The sequence below is a fragment of the Prenolepis imparis genome, unplaced genomic scaffold, assembly GCF_030444845.1.
Source record: "Prenolepis imparis isolate NDT839.2.m4 unplaced genomic scaffold, iyPreImpa1.0 SCAF_3, whole genome shotgun sequence".
NCBI classification, from domain to species: domain Eukaryota; kingdom Metazoa; phylum Arthropoda; class Insecta; order Hymenoptera; family Formicidae; genus Prenolepis; species Prenolepis imparis.
The window spans coordinates 18,031,426-18,045,752 of NW_028141161.1; the positions used below are offsets into that span (position 1 = coordinate 18,031,426).

Sequence of the window (14,327 nt, forward strand, 5' to 3'; positions counted from 1 at the left end):
TGGAAAAATTGTATATAGCCTACAGGGAGAACTGTCCGTCATATACCGCTCGGGATACTGCGATAGAAATCGCGTTCGTAAAACGTTCTCGAGACATCGATCGATCGCTGACGCGGTAAAAAAAGAAACGCGGGCCACGAGAGGAGGATAATTAGCGTATGCGCGAAAACACCCGGAACACTTACTAGAAACACTTAACTCCTACTGGGCCCTCCACTTTACTTAATTGCGTCCTTAAATCAACAGCCCATTACGCTATTGCCGCTTGCTACGTCTGCCGCGAAGATCAATGCTTTTGGTGCATAAGAACAATTTCTTGGCGCACATAATGCAAAGCGCACTTCGTCGTTTTGCACTCGCATTAGTGTTTTCATGCTTATCGAATCGATATTTTGAGATCGGTATTTCGTTGATGTGCGGAATCGATCTACATATTTCAAGAGAATGTGTGGAAAATATACCTTCTTCACATATTGAAAACTTTAGTGTTGAAAAATCATTTCAAACATACATTTTTTTAAAACTTGACAAAATTTTGATTGCAATATATATCAATCAGTACCTACATTTAATCAATGACGCTGGAAATCTAAATAATGCATTATTAAATTCTTCAATAATTAAAATAAATTGTAAATTGAAAAGATAGCACACACACACACACACATTTTTTGTACTATTAGATTAGATTTTTTTAAGTTATCTTTATAGAGTTTCAATGTTTTTTAATTTAGTTTGAATTCTAGATAAATAACCGCAAGGTTAAAAATGCAGAGAAATAGATTATTTTATCGATCACGGTATTTCATGTGTACACATTTGATGATACAAACACGTTTATATGACAACACGTTTGAAAAATGCTATTTACGTCATTGTATTTATAACGTAAAAATTACATTCTTTTCGTTTTTATTTTTTTATTTTATTTCGTAAATTGCGATTGGAGATAAAAATCACCAAAACGCACCACGGATTCGTCGCTACTTTTACCCCGAATCCGTCAACATTGCCCGAAGGAGAAACGAGATCCTATCCCCGAGATATCGAATGGAAACGCACCCTGATAAGGAACGGGTCTTTGCAATCGCTAAGACGCGCGCAAATGTGTTTCTTGCTGTCCGCCTTTTTTTTATCCCTTATGTACTTTCTGGAGCCGATTTCGCGAAAATGAATGGACACGTTATCCAGGACTAAATCTGAAACACCCGGCCGAAACGGCGTTCGAAAAGCTTGGCTCTGGCGCACCCCGGAATAATTTCTCCAGTTATCGCGATGCTCCGACAGAGCTTCTACAAAAACGGTTACTCACCAATGGAGATAAACGGAGTGTGCGTTACGGGGATTTCGACGGAAAACAAAGCGATGTAAAATGAGTTTAGATACTATAATGTACAAGAAATAAAGGTGTAATAATAATAAAAGAATAATGGTAAAACAAAAGTGAGCGAAAAGAAATATTGTTAGATGTTGGAGCATTTTACAGAGCTTTACATGAGAAAAATGTGTTAACGGTCATTAATAACCACAGTACATGAATTTTACTATTTTTGCGAATAATAAGAAAATCTGCAAAAAAGTCTTTAGAAAGTTTTAATTCATTATGTATCCAAAGGCTTGGAATGTATAGTTTACTTGGAATGTACAGTTTAATTGAAGTGTACAATTTATTCAGCCAGTTTATTAGAAGTATTCTGATGTATAATTATCTTTTATTGTTGAATACAAAGTGTTTTAGTACTATTGTAGTTTCCTTCAGTTACGGATTCTTTGATCGATGCATTGTTAACTTTAAAGAGGTTCAATAAATATTGATAAATGAAACTTAAATAATTAATTACGTACTTAGTTAAAAAAAAATTAATGGAAAGTTTGCTAAAAGATTTCTTTAAAAGTTGAGTATTTAATTATTTTATTACAATTTTTCATTATATTCTTGTATTAAATTGATACCTCTTTTGATTTGAATCTATGGTGCTCAGATTTAAGTACTTTCATTAAGTACTTTTCTCTTTTAAAGACGGATCATTCTTTTTCCATAGATCAAAAAAAGACAGTAGAGTAATCAGGATATTGTGAAAAAAATGTTTCGCGAGATTATCATTACACATAGCAATTTTACAGCCAATGAATTTTCGGTATTCTATTATTAACGTTCATCACTTCCGATTTGTTTCAAAATTTATATGAAGCTTCTTTTTGGTCTACAATTAAGATATATGATGTTTTCAAAACGGACAAACAATATGTTGTCTTTGGGAAAAATCATCAAGTAACGTTTTTCCCCAAAGACAATATATTGTTTGTCCGGCTTGAAAACATCATATATCTTAATTGTAAATTAAAAAGAAGCTTCATGTAAATTTTGAAGCAAATCGGAGATGATGACGTTAATATAGAAATTTACCTTTCGAGTATATAAAAGCATTTAGGATTCCAAAAATAATGGTTTTCCCAGAGATTATCGCTGTCGTCAAAATCTATCAAACATACGTCGCAATAAAAACAACATATCTAATCTAAATTTCTTGTGGAATAAAATCCCGCCTCTGCTAATTGCTTCTTAGGGTAATATTTTGTTCGAGACCATAATGCAAAACTTTGAAAATGAGTCTGATAAAAGCGATATTTAAGATGCTTACTACACGGAATGCAGTAACGTAAGAATATTAAGAACAATGCTAAGATCTCAAATGCTTTTCTATTTCGGTTGTTTTTTGTAATTTGCAACAACATAAAAACTACTGCTAAGTAATTTATTCATTTGTTCCACAGAATATCAATATCTGCAGAATAAGAATTAGTTTTATTATTGCTATGTAGAAATGTTTAACATTTTATGTAAAAGAAGTAAAATTTCCCACCCAAAAAACAATGTATACGGCGCTGTACGTCTACTGCATTATAGTAAATTCCTTCGCTTCTATTTGTTTTTCTTTTCTAATAAGAAATATATTTCGCAATGATACATATATATCAAGAAGAATATCTGCAAGAGTTTTGTCACAAAGAGACAAAATGTTTGTGTTTCGTAATAGATGGATTTCGAGATTGTACATATTGAGCTATTTCTATAGTTGCTTAATTGCTTAAATGCTTCTTCTGTCCACATAATTAAAAAATTAATGCGCTAGTATAATATAATGCGAACTAGTTATATAATGCAAAATAATTCAGTTTTGTATGTAAGTTAAATTTTTAATTAAGAATATTGTTTCAATTTTATTTTTTATTTATCTAGTTTCTAAAATCAACTTTTTGTTAACTGACTACGTGCGATCAAGCTATCAATAACAGTTCCATATTGACATAGAAATTGATCAAACAAACATTATAAATTATAAAACAATCGTAATATAAATTTATCGTAAAAGTATGAATTTAAATAATGAATTGTGTGTTCAATAGTTTCAATAGTTTAGTGACGAAAAATCGACATTACTCTTTCTTCGCTACTCCGAGATTGAGTAATTATTTTAATAAATTTGAATTTATTATAAAGAGAAGAGCAACACTCTGGACGATTTAGTAAAAGATTTGGCTTATCAACTATAAAGAAATACTAATATATATTCGAGATAAAATCGGTAACAAAATAAAAAAAGTAAAAGTAGCAATTGAGTGTTACTCAAAACAAAGATGCATACATCATTTTATCATATAATTTCTTAAATCTTTTTTTATATAAAGTTAACATATAATTTCTTAACTCGTTTTTCGGAATTGCGCTCTAGTTAATTTTTGGTGATTAATCTGCATATACAGATAATGTTATATACATATGTATACATGCAATACACTCACCGATACGATGCGCAGCAGCGGAGCTCTATAGTACAAAGCGTTGACCTATAACATATAAAAAATACAAATTATATGTATACAAAATAATTTTCAAAATAATTAATATTTGAAAAAGTCAATAATGCGCAATTAAACTTTTATCGTACCGTAAAATATATTTAATAAAATTACGTCATAAAAATTATTAAACTTTTCAATTATTTTTTAGATCTATTTATATAAAATGTAATAAAATTTAATTTTTAAAAAGTAAATTAAAAATTTTAAATTGTATAAACAATATTAAAATTATACATATATATTGTAAATATATAATAAATTTTCTCATTACTAATTATCTAATTATAATAAAGTTTAATATAATATTTTTTTATTTTTCTGTAAATTACCCTAAATGTCCATATTTATTTTTTTTTCAAATTATTTTTTTAAATTTTACTCCAAATTCTTTATATTAACTTATTTTAAACTTTATTTTAATAAAAATTTAAACAATAAATTTATATAAATTACACACACACACACACACACGCACGCACACACACACGCACACACACACACACACACGCACACACACACACACACATATATATGATTATAAATTTATTTATATATTTATATAATATAATATAAATCTGTTTTAATTATAATATATATGCTTACCGCATGGTTGCTCCGTCGTTGCCCGATGCCTCCCCGGACCTCCTCATCCTCCTCATCATCTTGTGTTTGTAGGTTATAGCGTCTTTTTGGCACTTACACAACACACGCTCGCGAAAATACGATCACGCGCGCGCATTAATCAGCGAAATAAAATAATCGCACGACAATTTGAACGACACTCCCAAAACGTAAATACGTTAATCATACGCGACTCTATACGACACTTCCGATTTTAATCGCGCGATACTTTGTGCGAAACTCCCGATATTAATCGTACGTGACTTTTCATACTTCGGTACTCCCGCTTTTAATCGTACGCATATTTTATGCGCTTTGGTTAATTATATATGCGAAGCATATTTGAGAGAACAGCACGCGACAATTATAATTATACACAGCTACGATCCGCGACGCACGAAATTTATGCAGGATGTCGCAGTAGTGATGCCAACTGTCTAATTAGAAAATATCAATCTCGCGAATAATCGATCATTGAAAAGATCGATTAACATAGAGCGCTTTACGCAGCGACTTCACAGTTGGCATCACTGCGACGACTTTCCGCGTGAATTTCGTGTGTCGCGTCGCGCGGATCGTAGCTGTGTATAATTATAATTGTCGCGTGCTGTTCTCACAAATATACTTCGCATATAATTAACCAAAGCGCATAAAATATGCGTACGATTAAAAGCGGGAGTGCCCAAGTATGAAAAGTCACGTACGATATCGGGAGTTCCGCACAAAGTATCGCGCGATTAAAATCGGAAGTGCCGTATAGAGTCGCGTACGATTAACGTATTTACAACGGGAGTGTCGTTCAAATTGTCGTGCGAATATTTTATTTTGCTAATTAATGCGCGCGCGTGATCGTATTTTCGCGAGCGTGTGTTGTGTTAGTGCTAAAAAGACGCTATAACCTACAAACACGAGATGATGAGGAGAAAGAGGAGGCCCGGGGAGGCATCGGGCAACAACGGAGCAATCATGTGGTAAGCATATTAAAATTAAAACAAATTTATATTATATTACATAAATATATAAATAAATTTATCATTATAGGTATATATACATATATTAACCGATTAAATAAAAAATATTTCTTAAATATATACATATAATTTATGTATAATTTATATTAAATATATATTATATATGTAATTTATGTAAATTTATTGTTTAAATTTTTATTGAAACAAAGTTTAAAATAAGTTATTATCAAGACTTTGGAGTAAAATTTAATAAAATAATTTGAGAAAAAAAAAAAAATATGGACATTTAAGGTAATTTACAGAAAAATAAAAAAATATTATATTAAACTTTATTATAATTAGATAATTAGTAATGAAAAAATTTATTATATATTTACAATATATATGCATAATTTTAATATTGTTTGTACAATTTATAATTTTTAATTTACTTTTTAAAAATTAAATTTTATTACATTTTATATGAATTTTTTTAGATCTAAAAAATAATTGAAAAGTTTAATCATTTTTATGACGCAATTTTATTAAATATATTTTACGGTACGAATAAAAGTTTAATTGCGCAGTATTGACTTTTTCAAATATTAATTATTTTGAAAATTATTTTGTATACATATAATTTGTGTTTCTTATATGTTATAGATCAACGCTTTGTACTATAGAGCTCCGCTGCTGCGCATCGTATCGGTGAGTGTTTTGCTTGTATACATATATAACATTATCTGTATATGCAGATTAATCACCAAAAATTAACTAGAGCGCAATTCCGAAAAACGAGTTAAGAAATCATATGTTAACTTTATATAAAAAAAGATTTAAGAAATTATATGATAAAATGATGTATGCATCTTTGTTTTGAGTAACACTCAATTGCTATTTTTACTTTTTTTATTTTGTTACCGATTTAATTTCGAATATATATTAGTATTTCTTTATAGTTGATAAGCCAAATCTTTTACTAAATCGTCCAGAGTGTTGCTCTTCTCTTTATAATAAATTCAAACTTATTAAAATAATTGCTCAATCTCGGAATAGCGAAGAAAGAGTAATGTCAATTTTTCGTCACTAAACTATTGAAACTATTGAACACACAATTCATTATTTAAATACATACTTTTACGATAAATTTATATTACGATTGTTTTATAATTTATAATGTTTGTTTGATCAATTTCTATGTCAATGTGGAACTGTTATTGATAGCTTGATCACACGCAGTAGTTAACAAAAGTTGATTTCAAAAACAAGATAAATTAAAAATTGAAACATGATATTCTTAATTGAAAATTTAACTTGCATACAAAACTGAACTATTTCGCGTTATAGAACTAGTTCGCATTATATTATACTTGCACATTAATTTTTTAATTATGCGGATAGAAGAAGCATTTAAGCAATTAAGCAACTACAGAAATAGCTCAATATGTACAATCTGGAAATCCATCTATAATATTACGAAACACAAACATTTTGTCTCTTTGTGACAAAACTGTTGCAGATATTCTTCTTGATATATATGTATATTGCGAAATTATATATTTCTTATTAGAAAAGAAAAACAAATAGAAGCGAAAGAATTTACTATAATGCAGAGTAGACGTACAGCGCTGTATACATTGTTTTTGGGGGAAAATTTTTTGGGTGGAAAATTTTACTTCTTTTACATAAAATGTTAAACATTCCTACATAGCAATAATAAAACTAATTCTTATTCTGCAGATATTGATATTCTGTGGAATAAATGAATAAATTTCTTAGCACTTTTTTTATGTTATTGCAAATTATGAAAAACAAATAAAATAGGAAAGCATTTAAGACCTCGGTATTGTTCTTAACGTTATTGCATTCCGTATAGTAAGCATCCTAAATATCGCTTTTATCAAGCTTATCTTCAAAGTTTTGCATCATGGTTTCGAACGAAATATTACCTTAAGAAGCAATTAGCGGTGGCGGGATTTTATTCCACAGGAAATTTAGATTAGATATGTTGTTTTTATTACGATGTATGTTAAAACTATTATTTTTGGAATCTTAAATGCTTTTATTTACTCGAAAAGTAAATTTTTATATTAATGTGATCACCTCCGATTTGCTTCAAAATTTACATGAAGCTTTCTTTTGGTCTACTATTAAGATGTCATATAATAAAAATCGTCAAGTGTCGTTTTTTCCCAAAGACAACATATTGTTTGCCCGGCTTGAAAATATTATATGTATATAATATAGGTTAATATAGAAATTTATCAAATTTTTTATTATTTTCGATGAAAAAAGCAGCATGTTACTAACATATCTTTCTTCATGATGTTTACAATTCCTTATATCCGTTATATTTAACAATTAACGTAATAAACTTTACACCGATCACTATTGCACTATTAAATTTCAACAAGTTCCGTAAATGCCGGCAATGGATTTATATAATTCATTGAATAAAGTAGTTAATGGAAAGTTTCGAAGAGAGAAGCATCCTTAAAACCGTTCAAATTCTCATTAGCCTTGCATTGACTCAATAATTCGATATATATCATGCCGATCAATTTGAATATTTCTCTTAAAAGGATGGCCATTATTTTTTTTTCTTTCATCGATTACTATTCGAGGAATCGGCGACACGAAAGAGTTTCGCGATGCAATCGCGACGTAACGATTGACTTTCCATTACTCTCGTTGGTGAAAAAAAAAAGGAATGATTAACGTAGCCCGTGTCGCGAATGTTTTAAACGCATTGTAGAGCAGATGCCACAAAAAGAGCATACTCTACCCCTCTATTCTGTCGGTTGTGGCGGGAAATATTTTCCGTCGAAATTGTTCGAAGCCAGATTAAATTTTGCAGCGACACATTTTTATGGTCGAAGCAGAAAAATCCTCGTTTTTTATGCCATCGCTCCTTTCAGATGCGAAATAGTCGCGCCGCGCGCGTTGTTAAATAAAACATAACCAACTTACGGATGTGATATAAATGAATAAAAGTCGGGACCGCGTGTGTGTTGTGTGCTGTGTTTTTTTCACAATTTTCTCGCGGCCATGGCGCGCACGATCGAGCCGTGAAAAACGAGCAGGAAAATCAGATATTATCACGTTCGATCGGGGCCGCGCGCGCGAGATCCATTTCCAGTTATACGCATGAAAACCTCGCAATCGTGGGAAATTATTTTACTCCACGGATTTGCGTGTGCCACGATATCCAAAAAAATCAATAGAAAATATTTACTTACTCCGATGCTGATTTTGCCACGAATGTTATTCTTTCGTGGCCGACATCAGCCGCTCGAGCCCGAGCTCTATTTTCCGGAATTCATCAAACGACGAGAACGAACGGTCATGTTGGGTAATTACGACGTACCCGGTACAATTAACCCGTCCCATTTCTTTTTTACGTGCCCCGTTGCATTTATTTTCATGGGCAATCCGTGCACGCTCTCTCTCTTTCTACGGCCCGTTCCCTTTTTTTCTTTTATGAGCTATAAAGCGACTAGACGCGCCAGTCGTTCCGAGCCACCGTCGTTACATCAATTTCAAGCTCTTCGCCCTCATTTCCGCCGTCGTGCCGCCTACCATCGAAATGCGACTGCGAAAGTGTAATTTTTTCAATTTAGCAAGGTACTACGAAAGCATGATTCCCACGTGTTGAAGGTGCCGCCCAAATGACCGTGTGTGCGTTGGGATTGTGAATCGCACGTTTTGCGCAGCCGAAACGGTCCGGCCAATTTGCTGCCGCTCTATAAACGGAGAACAGATGATATATAGTAACACTAGGCATAAACCCTTTCGCTTCATCCTTCCTTTCTTTCTCGTAGTCATTCTTTCGTATTTTTTATCTGTTTTTTTTATATTTACTCGCATATTTATAAAAAATAATGGGATATATAAAGATGATGGCAGTGTTTTACGTGCGGTTTTAACTGATATACAGATAAACATCAGGAACAAGACATCAAAACTGATTGTATATACAATTTTTACATTTGAAACTATCGACCGTGTATAAAAGAGAAAAAGTGCATAGGAAATAAAGTATGGTAATAATTTTTATATTATTACAGTATTTTAGGGAAATTATGTTTGGCGTTTCTCTGTACTTTTTTTTGTCGCGATAAACTTCCGCGATAAATGATTCGTAAAAGCATCGTAAGCATGGCTAATGCTATTTTAATTTGAATATTGTATTTGTATTTTATACAACAACGTTGTATACTACATTCTGCACATTGCATATCGTACCGGTAAATGTTACTTTTTTTTTTTTTACTTTTTTACTTTAATTAAAGGCAGCCGCTTTCTATTTATTGAAGCAGATATTTCACGTGACTTATTCATTTAAAGCAAAAATCAACACGATAAGAGATAGAAGAAATTACTCTTCTATTACAATATTTATAATCTCATTATACGATATTTTTAATCATTTTTTTAAACAATCGTAGATTTAAAAACAATTTTAAATGCGAGAAGCGCGCTTTAAATTTTTACAGATTTATATAATCATAATTTACTCATTATATTTGGCCATAGATTGAGAACGCGAAGTAATACTCATTGCTTGAATAAATGAAAAGTCGTGATATATCATATGTAATATTTTAGTTGTATATTTTCGAACACTCCGTCGTATCTTAGGTATTAACTCGATACTATCACTCGCGTTGCATTTCGTAGTATCAAGAGAAAATTGCTAAAGTCATTTCAAAAGTTTTTAATCATTCAATTATAGAATTGTTATTTATATTTTATATTATAATTACTTTATTATAATTACAATATTTGGTAATTAATTTACCATGCATTTGAGTATTAAATTTTTTTTCTATTTTGTCTTAAAAATATAGGAAAACAGCAATATTATAATTCGGTAACATTACGTTATAAAAAAAGCAAATATTAATATTAAATAGCTAATTATTGTCTCGTGTTTTTTAATCTTTACATCTCGTCAGCATCTTGTAAATATTTAAATTTTTGGTTCATAAACTCATTGGTCATACATAGACAAAAGCTTTTTCGATCGATTTTTCGACATGTATATATATAGCTCTGTCCGATATGCTCGAAAATGCTGGAAATGTACTGTCGCAATCATTCCCAAGGTGCCTCAACTTCGAGATTTCGATTTTACGTCGAAGTTAAGTCGACATTTATTCGAATCGCTCCTTCCGTTCGAATGTTAGCCTGGCGGTTTTCCTTACAACAGGAAACCGCGAAGTCCCACGAGCGTACGCTGGGAACCGCAAGAGTCTGAAAGTCCAGAGGGACTGTTCTGCAAACTTCATTTCGTCACACACATACCGAAAAAGTGTGTGAGATCGTTGAATCCGAATTACAATATTCCCGGCGGACTCTAATACACGTATATTCATAAAATAGGGTGCTTTTTCGACAGACGAAATAAGATTCTGATCGATTTTCTCGTCATTCGCCACACGCTCACAAGTGCACGGTATTTTGTAACTATTAGGGCTTTCATTGGCGAGTCTCTTCGGAAGGTCTGCCCGAGATAAAACGTTTTTGACAATATGCCAAAAAATTTCGCTGGATACATACCGTACAAAATTGTGGAAAATTTTATTAATAAAATTTATTTATAAAATTTATTTATAAAAAGCTTTAAGATTAAATAAAATTTAAATATTAACAATTTCGTTGCCCTTTTGAAATTTTTATTTCGCAATGTATAATAGAAATATAAAAAAAATATTTCTTAAGGAATACACACAAGCTGAGTTCATAATAGCAGCAATATAAGCAGCCTATATAACCTAAGATTAATATATAATATACTTTAATTATGCTCTCAAGAATTATGAAAAGACGCTTGATTATTAAGTCGAAATCAGTTTCAAGTTATACGCGCTCGAACTAAATCAAAGCATTTTCTTCACTTTTTCAAACTTTTACTTCCGCAAAAAGTATTGACAGAAACGTCAAAGTTTAAACCTTACTTAGTTTAATTGACTCTATAGGAAGTATACATAATAAAATTAATAAAATATTTATGACGTGGCAGAGTGCAATTTCTAATGCATTTATCATCTTCATAATCATTATTAAAACTAATAATAAGCTGTCTTATTTTCCTTAAATTTTTTTTTATCTTATTGACAAATTGTAAATCAATGTAGTAATGTATTTTAATGTATTTTAAATATACTTAAAATGTATTTTAGTATAATACAATATACATATATGCAAATGTTTATATATCTTATCGATAAAATAGTGATGTGTCTATTTTATTTCTTTTTCTATCGAATTTAATTATATAATATAAAATAATATCCATATCCATTGCCATTTTTATTTTAGCCACGTGAATATATTATAAATAAATATTTTTATTTAATATTTTACAACAAAGAAATACAGTTATCATTCATAATTTATTACTTTTCAATAAGCTCTTTTAAGAATTTTTAATTAAATTTTTGCCGAAAAAGATCAATTTTTTACAAATAAAAATCTCATTAAAACGTTTTTTAAAATTGAGTGTTTTGTATATATGTATATATGTATTTAAAAATGTTGTATATTACTTGTTATAAGATTTGCTGACCGATTTGTTGATTTCTTTATAAAAAGAATTAGTTTAAAGTTACTTAGAAAAATTTGAAAATGTATGTACATATTCGGCGTACATTTTTAAAGCACAATTCATGCAAAATATAAAAAATAATCAATATTAAATGTTTTTGCAAGCAGGTTTATTATTAAAATATTAGAAAATATACATATATTGACATTATATGAAAGAATTGACTAATCAAGTATTTACCTACAAAGAGAGAATTCATTCTTCACAGGGTTTGCTTGCGCAATGACGAGTATAGGTGTGCTAATTATGTGTGTTACTTTGAAATGTGTACATACAGTGGGATAATTTAGCACCGGTCAAACACACGTCTGTAATCAGCGCGAATTCCACATGCTCGGCTCTCAAAGAGCTTTTGGATGTTGCATGAGAAGGAATTTACTTTCGAGTAGTATAGAGATGTGCATAGATCACATTGAGAATATGGATCTGTAAATCCACAACGTTTATTTTACGATCAAAAGAAGTTGAGTCATGTGACATATTTACATATATACTTTTTTTCTGTAATATTCCATACTATCGCAAAATATATGTCAGAGAGTTTATCACGACATTGATAATTTTGTTTATACCAGGCTATTGGTAACTTTTTTTTTAGTAATATTTGCATAATGAAGTTTGAAGAATATATTTTTTTTAATTTAATAATATATTTAAAATTGTGCGTGAAATATTTATGTTTGTAAAAAGATATTTATGAACTATTTTTTAATATTAAAGTTTGTGTGCTGTGTCGCCAGAATAATAATTTTGCAATTCTCTCCGACTCTTTACCTACTTCTAAACATTATTATATTAATTATATTGTTCTTCACAATTCCTGCTTTTATAGAGACTGTAATATTATTATCCAATTATATTTGGACATAATTAACAAATATATATATATATATATACAATATATAGCCATTTAATATCTATTTTTTATACAAATAAAAATATTTAATTAAAAACACTTGTGCACAAATATTATAATAGTATATCTAAAAAATATATTTAATAAACTTTAGTCAAAACACTTCTCTACATAATTTATGATCTGAATATGTGCATGCTAGATCTTAAGTGAACAATATTCGGGCTCTCTATCTCTAACTAATTCGTATCAGGGGAATTAAACTCCCAGTTATATGGAAACCGCGATGCGCTGTCTCAGCTGATTACATGAGAAATTATCTAATTTTGTAGAGTTATACAAAATATAATAACAATCAAATCATGACAAAAAAAGAAAAAAAATTAAATTAGATATCGAAAATATCAAATACTACAAAATTAGACAACAATTGGTTAGTACTTTATCAAGATACTTTACGGTATTTTCGTCAAAGTTGATGTCAATTAAAGTTATGCGCCAAAAGAAAATTATATGGATTTGAGAGAAGAATGATCTGACAATGTTTCAAATCTCCGGATCTTCCTGACGAAAACGTTAAAAGATACGCGTCAATCATCCCTGCTCTTCTTTAACATCGGCGTGAGCTGACTTGTGGCTGTTCAAATGCGAAATTACTCTAATCCGTCGGTTACCCGAGACTTTATTCGCCTTCGCGTCAAATCGATGAGGATCGTTTGGCGCGCACGTAATCGCGTGCCACTCAGACGTTTTTCCTGAAAAACGGGGAATCGCGCATTCCCACGAAGCGGGAAAAACCTCCAAGAGGCTTTCGAAGTTTCGGGGACCACTGGGTAAACTTCGTTTCGACTCACCGAGGGTAAAGAACGACGCCCGGGATCGGTGCATCCGAGTCACGCTATTCTCGAAGGATTTCTCGCGGGTCTCGTTTAGGTACACACACATAAACATACACACTCCGCGTGGTGCAGCAAGCGCGGTCCCGACGTGCGAAATGAGATTCCCTTGATTTCTTCTATACTTGAATTTGCAACGAGAGATGTATGTATGTATATGCACCATAGAGATGCCTGTATACGATGACATCGTTATGGCCAACCGCTTTGTTTCGCCGCGCGTCGCGCTCATTTGTGTCAGACCTGACGAAATTCCTTTTCGCACATTAGCTTTTTCATGCATCCGGCTAAATCACGTTGATGAAAATCTCCATATTGTAGACACATTTGCGCGCGCGCGTGTGTCTTCAATATAGTAATAACTATTTATAGGATAGAAATTCTTAATTATATATACATATATACTCGCGTGTAAACATTACATTACATAATTGAATCCATAAACAATATTGTCTTGAAAAAAAGAAAAAAAAAACTTTACGAGAATCATAATTGTGTTATCTCGCATTCACATATAATATGTCGTATAT

At 30.9% G+C, this 14,327-nt stretch overlaps 1 long non-coding RNA gene across 1 annotated transcript in view; it reads right to left on the reverse strand.

The window, feature by feature from the left end:
• Nucleotides 1–3,804: 3,804 nt before the first annotated feature.
• The window catches only part of LOC145934517 (uncharacterized), a 132,309-nt gene continuing 121,786 nt past the window's right edge, over nt 3,805–14,327 (reverse strand). Inside the window, exon 5 of the long non-coding RNA XR_014425049.1 lies at nt 3,805–3,849. This is a non-coding gene — a long non-coding RNA (uncharacterized LOC145934517). The remainder of the gene's footprint in view (nt 3,850–14,327) is intronic.